Source organism: Neoarius graeffei, chromosome 14 (assembly GCF_027579695.1).
Source record: "Neoarius graeffei isolate fNeoGra1 chromosome 14, fNeoGra1.pri, whole genome shotgun sequence".
Lineage (NCBI taxonomy): Eukaryota > Metazoa > Chordata > Actinopteri > Siluriformes > Ariidae > Neoarius > Neoarius graeffei.
In genome coordinates this window covers 12,180,683-12,194,343 of record NC_083582.1, presented here as the reverse complement: position 1 = coordinate 12,194,343, position 13,661 = coordinate 12,180,683, and positions in this window count along the sequence as shown.

Genomic DNA, 13,661 nt, shown 5'->3' with positions numbered 1-13,661 from the left:
CATACGTCATCGCGTACCTCCGTCAGCATTTACGTTAGCAAAACGCGACCAAATGCGTCACTGGCTGTGACCAGCCGCTACAGTCAGAGCCAGAGCCAGAAATCTCTGCTGGCAGGGTGTGATTTGTTAACTAACACCACTGAATGGGATATCTTTGGCGCTTCGTGCACCACATCCGACAGAATGAGGTGTCAGAACACTCATGTAAACAATAAAAGCGAGAATAACAAAACAAAACGTACGCAGTCAAGCAACCGAAAACAATACTCACTCCCAAAGCTTTTTAGCAGCAGCTTGGATTTCAGAAATCGCTGCTCATTCTCAGCTCGAAAGCGAATCAAGCGGCGTGTTTCCTCTGGATAACAACTTAAAACACGTAAATAATAGAGAAAATACATTTATGACAATCTTTCGCCGCGGGAACCGCCATCTTTCTGAAATCCGCATGAAATCTCGCTGAAATCCGCATGGCATTGTGGGAAATCACTCAAACCCCTTCGTTCGGAGTCAGCTCCAGGAAAATCTCCGTTTGGAGGGGTACAGAAGCCCTACCCCTTCCCCTACCCCTCCGCGTTAACTGGGATTGGGATACCCCTACCCCTTCACGTGAACGCGCAAAATGGAGGGGAAGGGCCAAGGGGTATGTCCAAGGGGTGAAATGGGATTCGGCCTAAGAAGTCATTGCTAAACAACAGCAGAACCCGGCTTGAAAAAAAGGAAGCACAACAGAAGTATACCGAAGCCCACAAAGCTGTAAGATGAAGTGTTCGGGCAGACAAGAGGAAATATGCAGACAACCTGGCAAAGGAAGCAGAAGATGCAGCAGCCAAGAGAAATATGAAGGCATTACATGATACCACCAAGAAGCTTGCAGGGAAACACCACCGAGCAGACAAGCCTATCAGGGACAAAGTAGGCACGGTGCTGACCAGGACAGAAGACCAACTCGATAGATGGAGAGAACACTTCAGTGAGCTTCTCAACCAATCATCACCTGAAGATCTACTGCAAATTGCACCACCAGACACCCTGCTAGATCTGGACTGCAGCAAACCAAGCAAAGATGAAATAAGAAAGGCAATCTCCCTTCTAAGAAATGGGAAAGTGGCAGGCCCAGACAATGTTCCTGCGGAAGCCATCAAAGCCAGCATAAACACCTCAACAGATGCCCTACACACCCTGTTTAGCAAGATCTGGGAAGAGGAGGAGATACCACTGGATTGGAAAGAAGGTTATCTGACCAAGATACTAAAGAAAGGAGACCTTAGCAACTGCCAAAATTATAGAGGGATAATGCTGTTGTCAGTTCCGGGCAAAGTCTTCAACAGAGTACTCCTGGAGAGAATAAAAGCAGCAGTAGACAGCAGACTGCGTGATCAACAGGCAGGTTTTTGTAAAGATAGGTCTTGTACAGATCATATAGCCACCCCCAGGATCATAATAAAACAATCAATTGAGTGGAACTCTCCGCTGTATGTTAACTTCATTGACTATGAGAAAGCCTTTGACAGCATCGACAGGAACACACTCTGGAAGCTGATGCAACACTATGGCATTCCACAAAAGTTCATCACGCTGATTCAGAAAATCTATGAAGGCTCGTCTTGCAAAGTCATGCATGGAGGACAACTGACCAACAGCTTCGAAGTGAAAACAGGGGTCAGACAGGGCTGCCTTCTATCACCGTTCCTTTTCTTGCTAGGGATCGACTACATCATGAAAAAGACCACTGAAGGCAGGAGAAATGGAATCCAATGGACGCTTTGGTCTCAGCTGGATGACCTAGATTTTGCAGATGACCTTGCATTGCTGTCCCACAAGCTCAGTCAGATGCAAGAGAAGACAACATGCCTGGCACAGGTGTCTACACAAATAGGGCTAAACATCCACCTCGGCAAGACCAAAATACTCAGGATAAATGCAGCTAATGACGAAGCAGTTATGCTTGGGGAGAAGGCCCTCGAAGAAGTCAACAGCTTCACGTATCTGGGCAGCACAGTGAACAAACAGGGAGGATCCGATGAAGATATCAGGGCAAGAATAGGAAAAGCAAGGGCCGTCTACATCTCTATGAAAAACATCTGGAAATCAAGAGAGCTGACTACCCCAATAAAGATACGCCTGTTCAACTCAAATGTCAAATCGGTACTCCTATATGGCTCAGAAACTTGGAGGCTGACCAAGACAACAACCAAAAAACTGCAGACGTTCATCAATTGCTGTTTAAGAAGGATCCTGAGAATTCATTGGACGGACCATGTACGGAACGAAGTGTTATGGGAAAGATCCAAACAAGAACCCATCGGGAAGACCATCCTGCAAAGGAAGTGGAACTGGATTGGGCACACCTTGCGAAAGCCAAGTTCGAACGTCACCAGGCAGTCCCTGACATGGAACCCTCAAAGGAAGAGAAAACCAGGACGCCCCAAGAACACATGGCGACGCGACCTGGATGCCGAGCTGCGAAGAGCAGGCTACTCTTTCCGAGAGGCAGAAAACCTAGCACAGGATCGGCAATGCTGAAGAGAGGTTGTCCGTGGCCTATGCTCCGCAGGGAGCCAAGGGCCTAAGTAAGTAAGTAAGTAAGCTACATATTTACCACTTCAACCTGCTCAAACTCTGGAACGAGGAGGTCCCCGTGGCATTGGTGTCGGTGGTTCCGGAGAAGGCGGAGCTGGGGCCGGAGGTTCAAAAGGGAACATTGGCATCGTGTACCTCTCCGGTCCCCTGTGGAGACCACCTCTCCCCGACCCAACTCGCAGAGGTTGCCCAGTTGCAGACCGAGTTTACGGACGTGTTCTCGCCCCTGCCCGGCCGCACCAACCTCATAGAGCACCACATTGAGACGCCCCCGGGGGTAGTAGTGCGTAGCCGCCCTTACAGGTTACCCGAGCACAAGAAAAAAGTGGTTCGGGAAGAACTCGAGGCCATGCTCGAAATGGGCATCGTCGAGGAGTTCCACAGTGACTGGAGCAGCCCGGTGGTCTTGGTGCCCAAGGCCTACGGGTCGGTCCGGTTCTGTGTGGACTATAGAAAAGTCAACACGGTGTCTAAATTCGATGCGTACCCAATGCCTCATATTGATGAGTTGCTCAATCAGCTAGGCACGGCTCGTTTTTACTCGACACTGGATTTAACAAAGGGTTATTGGCAGATTCCCTTGACTCCATTATCCCGGGAAAAAAACAGCCTTTTCCACACCGTTCGGCTTACACCAATTCGTCACATTTCCTTTTGGGCTGTTTGGGGCACCCACTACGTTTCAACGGCTGATGGATAGGGTCCTCCGCCCCCACGCTGCCTATGCAGCCGCCTACCTTGACGACATTGTCATCTATAGTAATGACTGGCCGAGGCACCTCGAACATCTGAGGGCCGTCCTTAGGTCGCTGAGGCGAGCGGGTCACACAACCAACCCGAAGAAGTGTGCGATTGGGCGGGTGGAAGTATGGTATCTGGGCTTCCACTTGGGCAATGGGCAGGTGCGTCCCCAAATTAACAAGACAGCAGCAATTGCGGCCTGCCCGAGGCCCAAGACCAAAAAGGGGGTGAGACAGTTCCTGGGACTGGCTGGCTATTATCGTAGGTTTATACCTAATTATTCGGACATCACCAGCCCGCTGACTGATCTGACTAAAAAGGGGGCACCAGATCCGGTCCAGTGGACGGAGCAATGCCAGCAGGCTTTTTTTAAGGTAAAGGCTGCACTGTGTGGGGGGCCACTTTTACACTCCCCTGACTTTTCTCTCCCCTTTATGTTGCAGATGGATGCGTTGGACAGAGGGCTGGGGGCCGTTTTGTCCCAGGAGGTGGAGGGGGAGGATCGCCCAGTCTTATACATCAGTCGCAAGCTGTCGGTGCGTGAGGGGCGCTACAGCACCATTGAGAAAGAGTGCCTGGCAATCAAGTGGGCGGTCCTCGCCCTCCGTTACTACCTGCTGGGACGCCCTTTCACCCTCTGTTCAGACCACGTGCCCCTCCAGTGGCTCCACCGCATGAATGATGCCAATGCGTGGATCACCCATTGGTATCTGGCACTCCAACCCTTTAACTTCAAGGTGATCCACAGGCCGGGGGCGCAGATGGTCGTGGCGGACTTCCTCTCCCGTCGGGGGGGGGGAGAGTCGGCTGCAGGCCAGACGGCCGCCCGGCCTGAGTCGGGCGGTGGGGGTATGTGGCAGCGGGGGAGTGGTCAAGCATCGGTCTGTGACAGGAGGGAGGAGTCAGGGAAGGTAAGTGGCAGAATCACTACACCTGTCATTAATTAGTGTGTTTGTGTGTCTTCCCAGTGACCGCGCCCTATTTAAGGAGAGAGAGCGAGAGCAGAGGGAGCTCTCTCCTGAACCAGACGACTGATGTGTGTGCGTGTGTCTGAGCGTGTGTGAGAGTGTATATGAAAGCTGAAAAGCTAAATAAAAGAGAGTTTTGTGAACTCAGTTCTGGCCTGCCCTCCTTCTGTGCTCCACCCACCTACATGAACTGTCACACAGGCATAATACACAACAATGGCATGTTAATATGGTTAAAAAATATCATGACCTGCTCTGGCTGGATGCTTGATTGGGTGATGGGAGCACACTCCTCAGCAATGATGAGATGCAGATGGGACACTTAGGGCTGGCCAAGAAAATTCAGTTACATTTCACCAGGTCTGGGACATGCGACAGAATGTCTGACAGTCGATTCCTGGCAGGCTACGATAGCCAGTCAAGGTCTCCACCCTCTCCACCAAAAGATTTCCTGTTGACTCCATGTAACTCAGAGGGACAGATTTTGGGGGGGAGGGAAAGAAAATGCAGGTTGTTAGGTATGCCCAATGTCACCTGACTAAGTAGGAACAGTATACATATTGCACTGAGTACAAGCAGGGACTCCGGCAACTAACTATGACAGCATAACTAAAAGGGGAGAGCCAGAAGGTAACACAGGCATGAGGGAGCCCTGGGACATAAAGCAGCCAGACACTACACCGTCAACAAACTCGAGTGAGAAAGCGAGTGGGGACTGACAGCATCCGTACATCCCAGTTTGCCAAAACACTCTATGTCTGAGGCAGTGGCGGCTGGTAGTCTTTCAAACAGAGGAGGCTGGTCGGTTACGATATTTCCAGATTTTAAAAGAAAAAACACATCAATTTTGCCCATACTCTTGCCTCTGATCTGGCTGATTGTTGGCAGCGTCACAAACTGTGAAATAACAGGTTCTTTTGGCCCATTAGCCTGCTGTCCAATATACATGATGGTGGTGTTGGGGGGGGGTATATTTTAACATTTTATATTTTAAAATTGTGGCATGTTGTTTAAAAATTGACCTCGGCTGTGTTTTTGTTTAAAAATGTTTTCCAAATTGTAGCGGTGTTTAATTCATATCCAGAAAAACATATATTCTAATATAATATACTCAGCATAAACATTTTAAATAGATTCTATATTTTTGGTTCATCCATGACATATTACTAAAGTAGCCTATTTACTGTTGTTGATGTGGGTCACTTGCTGTTAGCCAATTCACTTTCTCGTACCAGGAGAGCTGAAAGGAACGAGTATTATTCCCTACCTTTTTCACCAAGTCAATTTGAGGCGTTGGTCTACCCTGCTCTTTAATTTTAATTTTTTCCTCAAAAGGAAGACTGGCAAATGGCTTTGCCAAAATTAAATCAGCAATGCTTGGCATCCGTGCGCAGCTTTCTTGCTAGCTGACTAGCCCCCTCAAGTTCAAGTTCAGTCACTCAAATAAACGAAATTTCTGGAACTAAGATAGCAAACTTGACAACACTATATTTACACTTTATTTACAATGAAAATATATACAAACTAAAAAAGCTGGTAGAAACCGTATGTAATGAATGAAATCAAAATGTAAGCCGATCTCTTACAATACACCACAGCACTTGCGAATCCGCATGGGACTGAACTGATGTTGCCAGATACTGCTGACGTTATCCAGTACAAAATATGTTCAAAACCCACCCAATCTGGCAACACTGTACCGCTGCCTGTCTATAGTTGAAACGAGCTGTCAATCAAAGAAAATATCCGGCCGCTTTCACCAATCACCAGTCTCCTCGCGGAAACTGCCATGTCCCTCCCATGTGAGGCTCGGAGTCCATGGGCAGGCATTTTCACAGTATTTGTCCAATAACCATCTTGCATTTTGAGATTGAAAAGCGCATAGCTCCCAAATGCCGTTGAAGTCCATTGAGGCTGGGAGTCTGTGAGAGTCCGTGGGCGGGCGTTTTCACAGTATTTGTCCAATAATTGTCTTGCATTTTGAGATTGACAAGCACATAGCTCCCAATCCACTGAGGCTGCGCTGCATCGCGCTGTCACGAGGGGGAAAAACTCACGCACACATTAGGCGAACTGGGGAAAGTTATAACGGAATGATTTCGCACTGTAGTTGGGTTGAGCACATATGATTCTGGATCTGAAATAGCAATGTTATAAGGTCAGCTATAACATAAGCCTAGCACAATTCATCCTACATGATGTTCGTCATTTTTAGAGGAGGCTGAGCCTCCCTCGTTGTCTTAGAGCAATTGCCCGTGGTCTGAGGACCCTCCAGATCTACACCTTTACCTCATAAACACCATTAACAAAAGGCTTGACTAAACAGATATGTTTTCAGCCTAGACTTAAATGCTGAGACTGTGTCTGATTCCCGAACATTACTTGGAAGGTTGTTCCATAACTGTGGAGCTTTGTAAGAAAAGGCTCTGCCCCCTGATGTAGCCTTCACTATACGAGGTACCAGCAGATAGCCTGCACCTTTTGATCTAAGTAGGCGTGGCGGGTCATAGATGACCAGAAGTTCACTCAGGTACTGTGGTGCTAGACCACTCAGCGCTTTAAAGGTCAATAGTAGTATTTTATAATCAATACGAAATTTGATTGGGAGCCAATGCAGTGTGGATAAGACAGGCGTGATGTGGTCATATTTTCTAGTTCTAGTAAGGACTCTTGCTGCTGCATTTTGAACTAACTGAAGCTTGTTTATGCACTTATTGGAACATCCAGACAGTAAGGCGTTACAATAATCCAACCTGGAGGTAACGAAAGCATGAACTAGTTTTTCCGTGTCATGTAGTGACATTAAATTTCTTATCTTAGCAATATTTCTGAGATGAAAGAAAGCTATCTGGGTAATGTTATCAATGTGAGTTTCGAATGAAAGCCTGGGGTCAATAATCACGCCGAGATCTTTTACTGCTGCACATGAAGAAACAGAAAGGCCATCCAGAGTCACTGTGTAATCAGAAAACTTACTTCTAGCTGTATGTGGTCCTAGTACAAGTACTTCAGTCTTGTCAGAGTTAAGCAGAAGGAAATTAATAAGCATCCAGTGTCTAATGTCCTTTACACATTCCTCAATTCTATAAAGCTGGTGTCTCTCATCAGGTTTTGTAGAAACATACAACTGTGTGTCATCAGCATAACAGTGGAAACTAATACAATGTTTACGAATAATATCACCCAGAGGTAACATATATAGAGAAAAAAGCAGTGGACCCAAGACAGAACCTTGTGGAGCACTAAACTTTACCTCAGTACATCTAGAAATATCACCATTTACATCAACATACTGATAACGATCAGTTAAATAAGAGCTGAGCCAGGAGAGGGCCGTTCCCTTAACTCCCACAACATTTTCTAGTCTATCCAGAAGAATGGAATGATCAATGGTATCAAATGCTGCACTAAGGTCAAGCAACACAAGCAGCGAAACACAGCCCTGATCAGACGCCAACAGTAGGTCATTTACTACTTTAACCAAAGCTGTCTCTGTGCTATGATGAGGTCTAAATCCTGACTGATACATTTCATGGATGTTATTCCTATGTAAATATGAGCATAACTGCTGTGCCACAGCTTTTTCAAGGAACTTGGAGATAAAGGGGAGATTTGATATTGGCCTATAATTGGACAGCTGACAGGGCTCAAGGTCAGGTTTTTTAATCAGGGGTTTGATAACTGCTAGTTTAAAGGATTTGGGTACATAGCCAATCATAAGAGAAGAATTTATTATTTTTAGAAGCGGTTCAATTACTTCAGGTATTATCTGTTTGAATAGATGTGTAGGTAAGGGATCTAGTACGCAAGTTGAGGCTTTTGATGCCGAGATTAATGAAAGTAATTCAGTTTCTTTAAGGGGAGTAAAACATTCTAATTGATGATCTGATAGAGTTATATGGTTAACTACAAGGTCACTTTCATTGTCTGACCTTAAATTAGTAGTTTGTAGTAGTAGTAGTTTAATTAGTAGTTTACTCTCCTTCCAAGCTAATTTGAACACTACCAATTTTGTTTGACGCCATTTACGTTCCAATTTTTGAGTGGTCTGTTTTAATGTGCGAGTGTCATCATTATACCAGGGTGCTAATTTTTTGTCTCTGACCATTTTCCTTTTAAGAGGAGCTACATTATCTAATGCCGCTTTTCCACTACAAACGCGGCTGAGCCGTGCCGTGCTGAGTTGGGCTGAGTCGAGCTGAGTGGGGCTGTTGAAGTTGCATTTCGACTACAACCGCGCTGAACTGTGCTGGCTGGAAGTGGGTGGACACATTGGGTGGAGTTAGCGAAAGTGGGTGGACGTCACGTGATGTCGTTAAGCGGCGCAAACAGTGACATCAGTGATTTTTTAAGCAGTAGTCTCACGACCCGGATAGTAAACAATAAACATGGAGGACATGGAGTTGTTAGTGTTGCTGGTCTTGGTGCTGTGGCTTGTTGTCACCGACAACGCCAACAGATACTGGTAAGAGCGTATAGATGAGGCGAGGCGCATAAGGCTTCAGAAATTCTCGTAATTTGTAATTATTCTTCTTCCGGGTTTGCGGTGTTTACAGATCCCAGCGTGCTCGCAGGGCGTGTGTGGGCATGTGAGGACACTCCTCCTCACCAATCAGTGCACAGGGGAGTGTCTGCTCACACCCCCAGCCTCACTCAGCTCGGTTTGGCTCGCTTCAGCCCCACTCCAAAACCGTGCGAGTTTTGGGTGCTAAGCAGTGTTGGGCACATTACTTTGAAAAAGTAATTAGTTACAGTTACTAGTTACTTACACAAAAAAGTAACTGAGTTAGTAACTGAGTTACTTCACTATAAAAGTAACTAGTTACCCAGGAAAGTAACTAATGCGTTACTTTTTTACATTAAAAAATGTCAAATAATTTGGAGTAATTTGGAGTAAAGCAGCAAACAACAGATACCCATACAGAGGTTTTAATTTATTGCACCTCAACACACCACAATTACAGCTGAACTTCAAGCATTTTCTTTCTTTACAAATGTAAGCAGTTAAGCAATATGACATGTTTTACACTTGACATGCTGCAAATTAAAACAAACTTTCACAGTTTCAGACAACTGGTGGACATATACTTCCAACTTATTTTTTTCTTCACTAAAGGAAACAGTTTAAGAATACGAAGTACTTCAAACTCGCTGTGCTCCAAATCAAAAATAATTTAAAAAAAAAAGAAAAAAGTTTGCAGCTTCAGACCACTAGTAGGCATACTGTACTTCAAGTATGTTCTTCACAAACATAAACAGTTTAACAGTATCAGTGTTTTCACTGTGTACCCATCCATGCTCTACCTCAAACATTTACTTTATCAGTAAATTGTAAGTATTCACAAATCAAAATAGCATGCTGAAAATAAAAGCCATGAATGGGGATTAAGTTGATAGAGTACTGATCATAAGGTTTGACATCCTAGAAAAGTAGGTCTTTGGAATTTGTATAGTGCTCTTTTGCACAAATTGCTTTAAACTCGCATACAACTTAAGACAAGAGGTGGACATACAGTGCTCCAAGTATGTTCTTAAAAAGAAAAGTAAACAGTTTAACAGAAGTGCTTTTAAAATTGTACTGAAAATGTATATGACTTTTTTCAAAAAACAAATTCACCTTTGAATCCTATAGTTTCATTCCATTCACCTATCTATCCATTCTCAACACATCCATCCATGCATGCATGCGATCAGTCATCCACCCAGCCAACCCAGTCATCTCACCATTTTAGCTATTAAACCAGTGATTGTATCTTAAAAGTAGAAGCTTTTCAAACTTAAGGTCAGAGAGTCTGTTTCTCTTTGGAGTGAAGACGAGCTTTCCCAGGCTAAAAAGTCTCTCTACGGGAGCACTGGATGGAGTGGCTGCATTGTATTTGAGTGAAACTGTCTTTATCAGTGGAAATCCATGAAGAGAGTCCATCCCTTGTGCTGCTGATTTGAAATAATCTGCAACTTGACTTTCAGCAGTAGCAGCAGTGGCATCCTCATCATCAAAGGCAAAGAACTCGTCCTCTATGGTTGAGTCAGTATGTGTTGGTGTGCTGGTAGTACCTGTCTGCTGGTCTTCCTCTCGAGCACTTTTACGGCATTCAGCGAGCAGACTTGCCTTAGCCTTGTCCTTCTTCTCTTGTGTCCGCAGCCAACGTAATTTAAACCTGGGCAGAGTCACAGCAGCCAAGATAGCGTTCTCGCTCTCCAGCACCTCCGCAAATCTTGTTTTAATTGCCTGAAATTACATATAATACAAAGAACATATTATACTGACTGTCTACACACACGCACACACAAGACATGATGAGCACAATTATATGCAATAATACATACACATAATAGAAACAAAATAACATTTTTTTCATTAGGTATCAATGTATTTAGCTTACTCAAAAATAAATAGTCGTTCTCACCGTAACAATTGCCTCTGGAAGGTCAACGAGAATTTGCAGGCCACTCTTCAGCTCCATGGTCTTCAACATCAGTGTCTCCAGAGTGGGTAAGAGAGTGCCATGATAACAGTTGTCCTCTCCCTGAAGAATGTCCAGGGCTACTGTTAGTGGCTTCATTGTCATGCAGTACTCCCTGAGGAACTGATACTCTCTTTCTGTAATGGCTTTCAAGCCGAACTTGGAAGATATGGTGTTCAGCTCGACTATTGGGATCTCACAGATTCGAGCAAGGGCATCATAAAAAGAGTTCCATCTTGTAGTGCAAGGGACTACCAGCTTCCTTGCAATAACATCATCCACGGTCTCTGCAGCCACTGTAGATCGGCTAGCCTTGTTCCATAAGGCTGTGCATTTCGTCGTAGCACTTCTGTATACTGCTTTTGTTTCTGGACTGGTCAAAATCCACTTATCAACATCATTACATGAAACGAGGTTTAATGTGTGTGATGCACACCTCTGATGTGGTGGCAAAGTAATCACAGCATCATCATCATCATCACCTCCAACACTGTTTTGCAAGACATCATGAATGTTCATAAAAGTCACCTCGTCCTCCTCATCCTCCTCCTCATCCTCCTCAACTGGCTGATACTTTTTGAAGGCCTTGACGAAATTAGAGCCGTTATCTGTGACAGTGGATGTTATTTTGTGGGAAATGCCATAAGATGAGTGAATATTATCAAGCTCAGACGCGATACTGTCATGGGTATGACGGCCCTTGAATCGCCTACATGCCAAGGCAGCTTTCCTTCGTTCCATGGTTTCTGAATGTATCCAGTGTGCAGTAACGCCAAGATAGCTTTTATTATGTGCAGTCCATATGTCTGCAGTAGTAGAGACGTATTCCAACTGTTCAAATTCTTTTTTGAGTTCGACGTTCATTTTAACATACTCTGCATCAATATATTTAGAAAAAGTCTTTCTGCACGGCGGACCGGCTCCAGCTCTCCTTGGAATTTTCCCTATAAGGGATCTAAAGGAGTCCGAGTCAACTGTTGACAATGGCAGCATGTTTTCAACCACATACCTCCCTATCATTTCATTGAGTTCTTTCTGTGTAGTAAGTTTTGGGGTAGCCGAAGCAGAAAAATCCAGCCTTTGCTGCTTGGCTGGCGTGGCTCCGTCGCCATGGCCTTCGTTGTTAGCTAGCTTGCCTTTATCATGGGGCATGCCGGTGGCCACTAGCTTAACAGAAGCGTGTGCCGTCGAGAGATGCTTCATTAAATTCGAGTTGCTTACATTTGAAGTGGACAAAGTCTTTGGTCTTAGACACAATTTGCACATAACATGTACGTTTTTACCTTTTACCTCGACGAGGTTAAAATACTGCCTATACTTCCACCTTGAAAATGCTGTCTTCGACTTGGGACTCGCCATCCCATCTGACATTGTGTGTGTGTGTGCGCGCGCTACGACTGTGTGCTGGGTTTGTGTGATAGCCGCCCACCGGGTGTCTCTGGTTGGCTCAACATGAAATCTCACTCTGCTTTAGCCAATCATCCTAACGTATCCCGCCTTTACCAAAGGGAGAAAAAAAATATCATGCCTGTATGCGAGTTGAGTGAGATGCCAGTTTCAAAACGAGTAGGTTGGTTCAGTAACGCGCAGTAACGGCGTGTTGGTACCGGTAACGGCGTTACAACGATAGATGAAGTAACTCGTTAGATTACCCGTTACTGAAAAAAGTAACGCCGTTAGTAACGGCGTTTATTTCAACGCCGTTATTCCCATCATTGGTGCTAAGCAGGGCTGAAGCGAGCTGAGTCGTGCTGTAATGAGGTAGTCGAAACGCAAGCCGTGTCGGGCTGAAGTGAGCTGAAGCGAGCTGAAGTGAGCTGAAAAAGGGTAGTGGAAAAGGGCCATAAGGTATGGCAGAATGTCGACTATAAACATTCAGTTGCCTGATCAAGTTCTGCAGGGTCTGACAGTGACCCAATCAAAGTTGATAACTCTGGGAGATCATTTATAAAGCTCTGTGCAGTAGTTGACGTGAATGTACGTTTAATACAGTAGCATGGTGAGGTGCATATATTATTACTCAGACGTAGTTTGAATGAGATGAGATAATGATCTGAGATAACTTCAGACTGTGGAAGTATGACTATTTTGTCTATGTTTAACCTGAATGTTAGTATTAGATCGAGGGTGTGACCACCATTATGGGTCGGTCCTATGACACTCTGATTAATCCCTACTGAATCTAAAATGGGCACAAATGCTGTTTTTAAAGGGTCTTCTGGGTTATCGAAGTGAATATTAAAATCTCCGACAACTAAAGCTTTGTCTAAGGAAATAACCAGGTCTGAGATAAAATCTGCAAATTCAGAAAGAAACTCAGAATATGGCCCCGGGGGCCTGTAAATAATAAGCAATGGAATTAACTGGGTAGACCTATTTTTTGAGGCTACATACATTATATGAGTATGAAGAACTTCAAATGTATTAAATTTATAACCAGGTTTTTGTGTTACACCTAGATAATCATTATAAATAACCGCGACGCCTCCTCCTCTGCCAGTTTGACGAGGCTGGTGTATATAACTGTATCCAGGAGGACTCGCTTCATTTAATGCTATATATTCATTTGGCTTAATCCATGTTTCAGATTCACAGAATGGTTGTCTGTGTCTATGTGTCAGCCCTGTGATGACCTGGCGACTTGTCCAGGGTGTACCCCGCCTTTCGCCCGTAGTCAGCTGGGATAGGCTCCAGCTTGCCTGCGACCCTGTAGAACAGGATAAAGCGGCTAGAGATAATGAGATGAGATGAGATAATGAGATGAGAAATAGGAAACGGTGAGAAGGGAACTGAGACTGAACCTTGAAAAACTTAAGTTAAATTTGGATTTGCAGGACCTTTTACAAAGAAGCTCTTGAGAGAAAAGTTATTTATTTTTGGTTCAGTATTTCAGAAGAGTGAAATTGAT